Genomic DNA, 10450 nt, shown 5'->3' with positions numbered 1-10450 from the left:
AAAAAAAAAATAAAAATAAAAATAAAAAACCATTTTTTTTACAGTTTTGCAGTTCATACTTTTTTTTGCCTCACCTGAAAGCTAATAAACTAGTCAAATGTCATGCACCAATCATAAGATTATTTACACTATGATATTTAAATCAATAGAAGGTGAAATAGAAGGAAATCTTATATTCTGATATTGTTTACCGTCATAACATAGTTGTAGATTGCAAAAAAAACATATGCGCTGAAAATGATAAGCAGATATATTGAACATAAATAAAGCCAGAATACGGTATGCTCTTGGGAGCTCTTTGAGTCATATTGAGTTTGTTTGATATATTTCGGGTTACTAATATTTATCATCTTGGAAAATATCTTGGAAAATGTTTTACTAACGTCTTTTTCTAGAATGAAGAAGTTGGAAGTATCACCATAAAAAGTAGCATTTGCCTCATAGAGGTACATATAAAAATGAAAGAAATATCAACCAATTCAAAAGTAAAAGTTATTTTTTCAGAGAAAAAATTATTCGAATATATTAGCTAAAACGGTACATGTAACTGAAAATCGTACTGATTTCGAAAAATGATGGATTGCATCTCGACCACGCACATAGGACCGAAGTCCATGAAATTTTAGTGTAGCGGTCAACATGGTCCCAAAAAACCTACATGGATAACCAAACAAGCCACCAGGAACAGCTTAAATATGACGTATTAGTTAAGTAATGCACCATTTAGTACCAGATTGTCCTAAAACGAGTTAACACCTGGAACAGCAACTATGCAGTCTCAAACCACTGGGCCTCAGTACCCTTCCGCAACCGTTTAACCAATAAGTGTCTTCCGACGTAAATATCGACAAAAATACCGAAGCGTCAGCATTGGATGTTTCGAATACGTCAAAATCTCCAACACATGAACAAATGAAACAAGTTGTGATGATATATTTTTGAATATTTCATATTTAGGAATATTTTATGTTAAACATTTTGTCAACTTTATCAAACAAATTGTATAAATCAAATTTCACATAAAGATTGTATTTTCTAAAGGTTTAGAATTACACAGTAGTCAAAAGGATGTTTACAATTTAACAAGACAGAAACAGGATAATATTTAATGTCTAGATCCGTTAAACAACTCAAAAAGATTATGAAAATATCGATTATATGTAAGGAACAAGATTATCAATTAGTAGATTATAAACAGGAAGCAAAGACGGCGATAATTTGGTCTATAAAAGGTTTTTGCGACCAGTTTAATCACTTCTGGTTTGCAATAAAATATATATCGGATTCTCTTCTCTCTCATTTACAGGTATATCATGGACTTTAATGCAATTCGATTTTTAATTCCTTTACTATATTCATAGTAATATATTCAAATTATTAAATGATATTTAACAAAAATAACGTAAGCACTAGTAATATGAACTCGGGTATTTCGGAAAGGTAAGCATGTCCTGCTCCGCCAGCGGCACCCGCCATATTGCAAGTCAGTATAATCCGGTAATGATACTTATTGATTGGTGTTGTATTATGTTACATATCTAACACTTAATACTTGACAAAAACATATATAGTTTGTTCATTAAATTACACCAGGATTGTCCCTCTTTTCCCAAAAATGTAAGCGGTAAAATGATACACCGCTGTATGGGCTACGTATATACTCTTCACCACCCACCTGTAAGTATTTTTCCTCAAAATGGGCCATTTTAAGTACAGTCATATGGAATCTTGGAATAGTTTATGACAGTTAAATCCATGAAATATTATATATAAGATAGTTTGTGCATAAAAACAATACGTTATAGATATATTTTAATTATAATATAGTTATCATGTTTTAAGATAACATTTTACATTATATGCCTACGGTTTATGTTTTATTTTTTATGGTGGAGATTGATGCCCATTTCGCTGAAATATTGACATACTTATTTCATGGGCTAGTCGAAGTCAGGCTCCGAATGTGTGATATGTCATATTTCATCGAATGCATATAGACGGCCTTTGGCTGTGGTTCATTTCCAATGGACTCTTCGTTTTTACTTTCCCTCAATGGAATTATATATATAGTATTTCTGTGCGTCTTAATTCAACAAATTTGGATTTAGATCTTGCTATGTAGTTGATTCTTATGCAGCTGATGAGAGATAACTCCTTAAAATACGGGTACAGCATATCGGAAAAATATAATGTGATAATATTTAATTGGTATTTTATAACTTTGTTCTAATGTCCCTGATTATAGATTATTTAATTCAGCAACTCCCCTTCTTATGGCAACAAATGAGGGTAACAAAACAAAACTACCGAACACTAATCCGATCGATAATCAAGTCAAGTCGAAATTAAGTCTGACCTCTGACACATTGATCATGATTTGATACTGGCATTTCAAACGAAATGATGGGTTAAATCTAGGTTTTATAGCGCGTAAAATCTCCATCTTCCATTGCGGCGTGATTAAATAGCATCTGCATCCTATAGTGTCATAATCGGTAAATCATTGGTCATATCAGTACAAAGAATAATTTACCAAAAAAATCATTAATTATAGATTTAGAATAAATTGAAGATTTTCCAACCATGGACTTATATATCTGAAAACGAATTTGGTAAGAGACCTTTTGAGACGCATTGCACTATACCCCTGATTCAGTAGGCTGTTACGCAGGTACAGATTGCGTTCAATGGTATCAAAGTGGTTAGTACTTGGTTGAAATATAAATACAATGTGCAAGAGATGAAGGTTTATGTCTGCACAAGTAAGGAAAACGTACAGTTTTAAAACTAAAGCAGTCTCTTTTTCATAAATCTTAGTACTGAGATGACCACAGGTTGTCGAATTTGAGATGGAGGCCCAACAAAGATGCTAAACAAACTGTTTCTGTAGTCTCATAGAGCTCTTGTGGTTATATTGAGTAACCATTTACCAAAAGAAGGGTTATTAATGGATAATATATCATCAATATATCTATATGTGAAATTAAGGATTTAGCACCTTCCATATTTATGTTTTTACGCGATTCTGGAGAAATTCAGTCTCATTTGAATATTAAAAAAGTCGGATGGGAGAGGAGAAAAAGTGCCCATTGGAATGCCAACTTATTCTTAAAAATTGGCTCCTCCAAATGTGTTAAGCATGTTATTAGTGCGGAAATCAAGTATGTCGAAAACCTGCTTTTCTGTGCAGCACACATTACAAAATTTGAGATTTTTAAGAAAAATATTTGTAACCTAGAAAAACATAACTTCTCGAATCTGTGAAAAGATTTCCAAATAAGTCATTTTAAACGAGATTTCAATTTAATATGCGACAACGAAGTGTAAAGAGTTGAGAAGTCAAAAGTTGAAGAAAATTCAGTTCGAGAAAACTGCGGAATTTTAGATTTAAGTAAATCTTAAGAATTTTTAAGTATTCATATGTGATTAATGCCACTTCGAGAGTAGGTATTATTGCAACTTGCTTGCTGTCCATCTTTCACTGCGGCGATGCAACAGCTTTTCCATCCTTTGGAGTACATATTTCATTGACGATTCGTTATAAATGGTTGGTATATATTATTCATATTTTAACAGTGTCGCAAACCTAATGATATGTACCTTGTTGATATGTATAGCTCAGTTGTAATTACTAAGACTCTATATTTTACAAAACAGGAATTCGACATTATACTTTCTTGAATGAATTTAGCAATACCTCTTACGTTCATTAAAAAAGGTAGAAATGTTTCGAATGTAAAAAGAACTTAAAGTTTTCCGCAAAATAATGCCCAATTGACTTTCGGTTATACCACTCTAACAAATCCCGATTGTTAGATGAGTTTTAATTTATATAACGGAAATCTTTCAACTTGCTTTTAAATTTACACTTGACCTTCGCCATACAATTGATGAGCTATTTTACACTTTATTATTAATGTCTATATAGTCAAAGATTTAAAGCAAATGCAGGTTACTGAATACTAGTCTATGACCAACCAATACGAATATCAGATGTCCCAACAACAAGGACATGTCATGATTTAAAATATGATCCCAGGGAAAAAATGGTTAAATGACATTGATAAAATCTAAATCCCTTCACAAACCAATGTTTGAACCAGACAAACAGTTAATTTCCTGCAAGGTCATTTTAAGGAGTACACGAACAACAACTTTTAAAGCGTAATAAGATAACATCCGTTGAAAAGTCAAAAGTAAGACTTTAACTTCTATCGTCCAAACTTTTTATTGACTGAATGATTTATACAGTAAATCGGATGCTTGATTTCAAGAGGTGTAAAATTGAGGAAAAATGTTTTATAATGTGTTCAGCATATAATCTGTTAAGACAGTTTCCGGTTAGTTCAGGTTCAATATATTTTACTGTTTCTGCAACTCTTAGTTATAATGTGTCTTCCGATTATTTTGTAATATTATTTATTTCGTCATTAGATGTTGTGTGTATTATTTCAGCTAATTTTGAATGTATTTTACTTTATTCCTTGGTCTAATATTTGTTCCCTCATTATGGATATCTTGATCCTCGGTCTAATTATAATGTCCTTGCGTTCTCGTTGATATATAAGTATAATATATAAGTTTATTTATTAATATTTGTTATGTTTTCGACCATGCCCAGTGTAGGTAAAAGTACATGGTGTGTGCAGAGTTTTGCTTATTTTTAAAGACTTGAATGTTTAAAAATCAGGTTATCCGTCGTGGAAGACGACTGGCGAACGGTAAACTCAACTCTTAGAATCTTGTTTCTTTTAAGTAGTTATACAGTTAAAAAGTAAAAGAAATTATTCTGAACAAATGTTTGCTTTTGAAACACTTGAAAAGTATGATAAGAAAAAGTCAACAAGACTTTTTAGTAAGAAAACCAGTTCACTACCCAGATAGAGAAGATACAGTTCAACCTCTATTAAGCAGTCACCTTTTGGGAGTGGCGAAAGTAATATCTGAAGAAAGGAGATGGCCTTTCAAACGAATTTTGGCAAATTACTAAAATGTTCAAAGTCCAATTTGAAAAGTTGACTAAATACCATTAAATGCATGCAGGGTGAGTTGGAAGATATGTACATAGATATATATTTTGTTTAGCAACAAAAAGTTATTATGTTACGAATGCACTATGAAGTTTCGAGCAAAACAATTAATTCAAAAACGCCATTTTGATAAGCTTCTTCTAACATTGAATATCTATTGGCAAACACGAAAAACAAACATGACGTAAATGAACTTATAGGTGTTCAATAGTAGGACGAAATTAACGAGATTGGTGAACGTTGACAAGTTCTTGTTTAAAAGATAGGAAGTGTATTTGTATGTACTAAAAGCGACAAGAAAAGTAAAACGCAAATAAAGGTCAGTATACATACAACAACCTTGATCAACCGGTATTTATAATCAGGTTCAAAACAACAGATAGCCCAGTATTCTGAGGTTGGAAGACTGAAACAGGAGGTAATGTTAAGTGTTATCTTTTTTTTTACTAGTTATCTGTAAGTCGATCAATAGAATTACTTTCAACAGCTTATTATAATGAGGATTAAGACCTGAGACTATGAAACAGTCACAGACATAAAGTGTATGGGATTCAGTAAAAAAAACTGCATTTTTTATTATCTTTATTATTAGACGTTATACTGAAACTGAACCGATGATTAATTCTCACATATACTATTAATATTCAAAGCATTAGCACCACTACAAAAGTCAATTCAGGTCATAGTTACGATTTTAGTATTTTTAGAAAAAGAACAAACAAGTATGTTTTATAGAGGTTATCATGAACTCTTTGGTTATTAGAGTATATACTTCTGCATAATGAGAACCGATTTGTTGAACGTGTCATAGTTTTCCTTTCCTCTTTCGTCTACCCCAGACTTGACTTTTATGAATAACTCGATGGGTGGAAAAGCAGAAGATGCTTACCCTACCGGTACACGATACTCCCAGGTTTTAGCTGAGTCTGAGATGTTCATTTAATTTTGTTGCTTGATACATATTATTGTGGTTATTTTTATTTCCCTTGATTACTCTTTCAGTATCTTTTCTATAATATTTTATTAACTTTAATTTAAGTAGCACTCCAGCTAAGAATCATGCAAAATGTGATTCATGAGTGAAAAGCCTACATATTTTTATTTTTGATACTTTGTTTAAAATGCTTTAGTAAACAGAAATTAATATTTGGTATTTCATATAACCCATGCTCATAGGAGTTAAAAATTATATAGAATGCGCTGTAGATTTCAAAATTTAGGGTGATACTGAAATACAATAGACTCTACTGGATTTTCAATGTTGATTATCTCCTAAGAGCAGACAGATCAGAATGAATAATTACACATTTCATAATACACACATAAAACAACTTAATTACAAAAATAAAAATATGTAGCCTTTTTTTGGATGTATCACATTTTTCAGATTTTGCATAATTCTTACAAAGACAGCTACTTAAATAACTTCAGCAAAAAGAAAACATACTAAATGATATTGATTTGTTTTATAAAATTTTACAAATATATTGAAAAAAAGAATCTGCATCTTCAATTTGCAAATAACCACATTTAGTTTTGTGTATTCTGGAAATTAGGACCATTAACTTCCGGTTATAAATCATCTTGGTGATTGCCGAATGACACATTACTTTATTTCTGAATTATCTAACGCGTCTAAACTCAGTTATTAGATAAGGTATATTTCCATGGTATTCCTTAACGACTAATATATATTTCTAAATTGAATGTGGCGATACACTTTCGTTTTTCCGCATTAGTTAAAATCAGATTTTATAGCATATGATTTAAATTATAGTGAAAGACATATTTCACAGTACTAAGACAATTTTGAAAAGATAGATTTTGTCATATCACGTAACAGTTATATATAATTACGATTTAAGTCATACTTGGTGAATCTGACATCATATAAATATAGCACTAATTTATTGTCACATAGTATTGTTAAATGCATTTTTGAATATATATTTCAGACGATTCAGAGTGTGTGAATTTATATTCTCAATTTTAATTAGATATAATTTGAATATGTATGTGCTGTTGTATATTTCACCAATTTTACTTTTTTTTCAGACAATGAAATTTATATTATTCATCAGTTTTATTACTGTCATATTTAGCACATCTGCATCGGATTCAACAAGTCGCAGCAACACCTTTTCGACTATAAGAAATGGATTCACATTAGCTAAAAATATAGGAGATTTAATCGGCAAAAGACAATTCAACAGTGTCATGAGTTCGATCGTGAAAACAACAGAACCTTATATCAGGGCAATTGGACCGTTTATTGCCCTTATTGAAAAAGGCGGTGATACAGCGGACGGTCGCCAACTTAAAGAACTGTGTCTTGACATTGGTAAAAACTTAGATCAAATTGATTTTTCAATGTCGTCTTTCCCATTTGATTTATTTACGACAGCAATGCTGTACCTGGATATTGATAGAATCATATCAAGTACCTACAATGATTTCGAAAGGTTTTGCAAATTATCAAACGATCTATTCAATGGAACCAGAAATGTCTTTATGCTCAGTTATGGCACTTATTTCACAAATAGCAATGGTGACAGTCTGTACAGAAAAATCATGAATGACACAGGTATCTCAAATGGTGGACTTTTTGGTAAATTAATGACTGGAACTAATTATGATTCTGCAAAAACCAAATCACTGATGCTGCATTCTTTGACACTACTTATGAAGGCAGCAACAATCGAAATAGCTTACTTCTATTCGATGAACTATGCTTCTAGGGGTCAAAGAGCTGAAAATAAGTGGATCGAGCGTCTTTCTCAGGTTCGAACAAAAATGGAAAATATAAACTACAAATTAATAAACCATCACTGAATAAAATCACATTCCATTTCATATAAACATATCACATTATTTTGTTGTTCGTTTTTGTTGTTTGTTTGTTTGTTTTTTTTTTTTTTTTAGGAGAGGGGGTGTGGCTCTTCTGCTAAAAACATGTAACATTATTGGTTTTATCTGGTCTTTGGTTTGTTTGTTTGTTTGTTTGTTTTTGTTTTGTTTTTTGTTTTTGATTTTTTAAAATCTATATTATACCGATTGTCTGTCGTTTGATACTACATATGTATCTTAAGGATATAGATATTATACAAAATATTGAATTTGAAATATATAACAGTAATTAAGCGTACTAGTTTATTACGTGTAATTACTAAACTTTTTAGTAATGATGTAATTGTTATTGTGTTTAGTAAATACGCGTAATTCCTAAGTGTACCAGTAATAACAGATAATTAATGAAATAAATGTGCCACTTACACTTATGTACGGACTGGAAAAAGTATTTGTGTACAGCTCTGCCTTAAAACCAGGCAGGTGCTTGTAAAGGCGGATTCATGCATTTCTTAATGCTAAATATTTTTTTCTTACAAATCTTCATATAGGCCCATAAAAATTGTATTAGGAAACGATAGTGCCACTAAAAGTAGTCTACCGGAGGTAGTACAACTTAAAATTTGGTAATGTTCCACAACAGAAAAAGTGCGGGAAAATTTCCCGCCAGAATTTTACGCTATAACCTGTCAAAAGATATATGGAGATTCATAGGAAAAACCAAATATTTTTTTATTGGAAATCCTTCAGAAGGCCTCGTAAAAACTGTATTAAAAATAAAGTGCAAATAAAAGTGGCCCAATGGAGATATTAACGCACAAATTTTGGTTATGTTCTACCTCATAAAAAGTACATGAAAATATCCCGCCAGAAATTTTGCACTATAATTTACAAAGAAAAAGAAACAGATCCAAGGACATAGATATAAGAAGTTTTTTTCTGTTTTTATGACCAATCAAATGTATTTATTCAGCTTCATTGATTATCTTGAGATAAGATGAATCCCCCGGTATGGTTTTTTAGGCAGAACAATAATTAATTAGCATACCTAAAAATATAAAAAACGCATTTTAAAATATTTCTGTGTGTTAAAGATTAATTAAGGGAACCAAGATACAAGCGGAAATCAAAAGAATGTAATCCAGGGACAGATACCAGATAAGGAAAACAGACACACAAAAAAAGAGCATATAATAACCAAAATAATACGTACAAAGCAATAAAAGTAATATGACCAAAATGATACGTATATAGAAACAAAAGGAGATGCATAACTCGGACTCCACTAAAATCTGGTGCACCGGTAGGGTAAGCGTCTTCTGCTTTTCTAGATACACCCGCCGAGTTGCTCATAAAAAAGCCAATTCCGGGGTAAAAGAAAAGGAAAAATATAACACGTTTAACAAATCGGTTCTCATGGTGCAGATGGATACACCGTAACGATCCACGAGTTCATGATAATAACCATAAATCTTCTGTATTGGTGACTTCAATCTTGTAGCAACATAACCCTGCGCGGTATTCGCGTGCATAGCTACGACAAACTCTGGTATAACATATGAATTGTGATATAAAATTTTATACGTAGGTGCTGGAGATATGTTGCTACAGATGAAAGAAAAGTTGACAATACAGAATAAAAACTCATTTGTTGTATATTTTAAGTTCAGTTCATGACATTAGGCTGATTTCACAGTGTCTATAGTATCCTTTATCTCAATCTCTACCAAGTACTGCGTATCTGTACATCGGTATGCCGTCTTTTCTGGAATAACAACGATGAATAATAATGTTTCTGAGTCGGGATTATTTCAATAGAAGTATGAATGATTGGAAAATCATAGGTTTTAATGCTTTTGCTTTAAATGTAATTTACTGTATAAAATAAATTTTTCACAAAAAGAATAACACGATAAGTGTTACTGATTGTGGGAAGTATTGCTATTGTGACCCCTTTTATTGCATAACAAATTTAATATAGCCCTTAAACATTATGCGCGAATAACCTGCAGTTGCATTTTCCAAAGTATTGTCCGTTTCCGTTGGATTTAAACCTTGTCTAGCAAACAAAATTTCACTGTATTTTCATCGATGTTATTTTTCAATAGTCGTAAACCTATTTCTGGAGAATGCTGACGTTTGTTGTATGAGTCTGCATTCTTCGATTTTAGAATCGACAGCGGTAAGAACGAAGATATAAGTAGAATAGATACGGAAACAAAATTTAGAGACAACAACCCCACTGGGACGAAAAATATCAGTTCAAGGCCACACATGTGTCTTCAATGAACGACGTTTCTTGCAACCATTTATTCTGCTTGCTTTGAAAATCTATTGTCACGCGCTTGTGTTGTCTTCCCATGTCTTTTTGAAGCTTTGTTCCTACTTTTTTCAATTAAAGTCTTTCTTCAATGTTATCATGTTTGATTTCTGTCTGATTTCCCATGAAACTGCATAAACAATTCCTTTAGTAAAGCATGTTCTAAGATTTTCAAAGATTCGGTGATTAACTACTTGCTGTAGGTGGTGTACAGGTATTCTTTTTACAATTTGATAAAAAAAAATCATTAGCT

General features: G+C 31.6%; 1 long non-coding RNA gene across 1 annotated transcript; it reads left to right on the top strand.

Annotated features, from left to right (window-relative positions):
* Window positions 1-4353: 4353 nt before the first annotated feature.
* Window positions 4354-8085, top strand: LOC148607168 (uncharacterized). Its single transcript, XR_015915323.1, has 2 exons — window positions 4354-5448; window positions 7086-8085. It is a non-coding gene; the product is annotated as an uncharacterized LOC148607168 (long non-coding RNA).
* The last annotated feature ends 2365 nt before the right edge of the window (window positions 8086-10450 follow it).

The sequence above is a fragment of the Perna viridis genome, chromosome 9, assembly GCF_037379345.1.
Source record: "Perna viridis isolate PV_CMFRI_1.1 ecotype Kerala chromosome 9, ASM3737934v1, whole genome shotgun sequence".
Classification (NCBI taxonomy): Eukaryota; Metazoa; Mollusca; class Bivalvia; order Mytilida; family Mytilidae; genus Perna; species Perna viridis.
The sequence above is the reverse complement of the archived record's forward strand: the minus strand, read 5'-3'. Positions and strand labels throughout refer to the sequence as shown.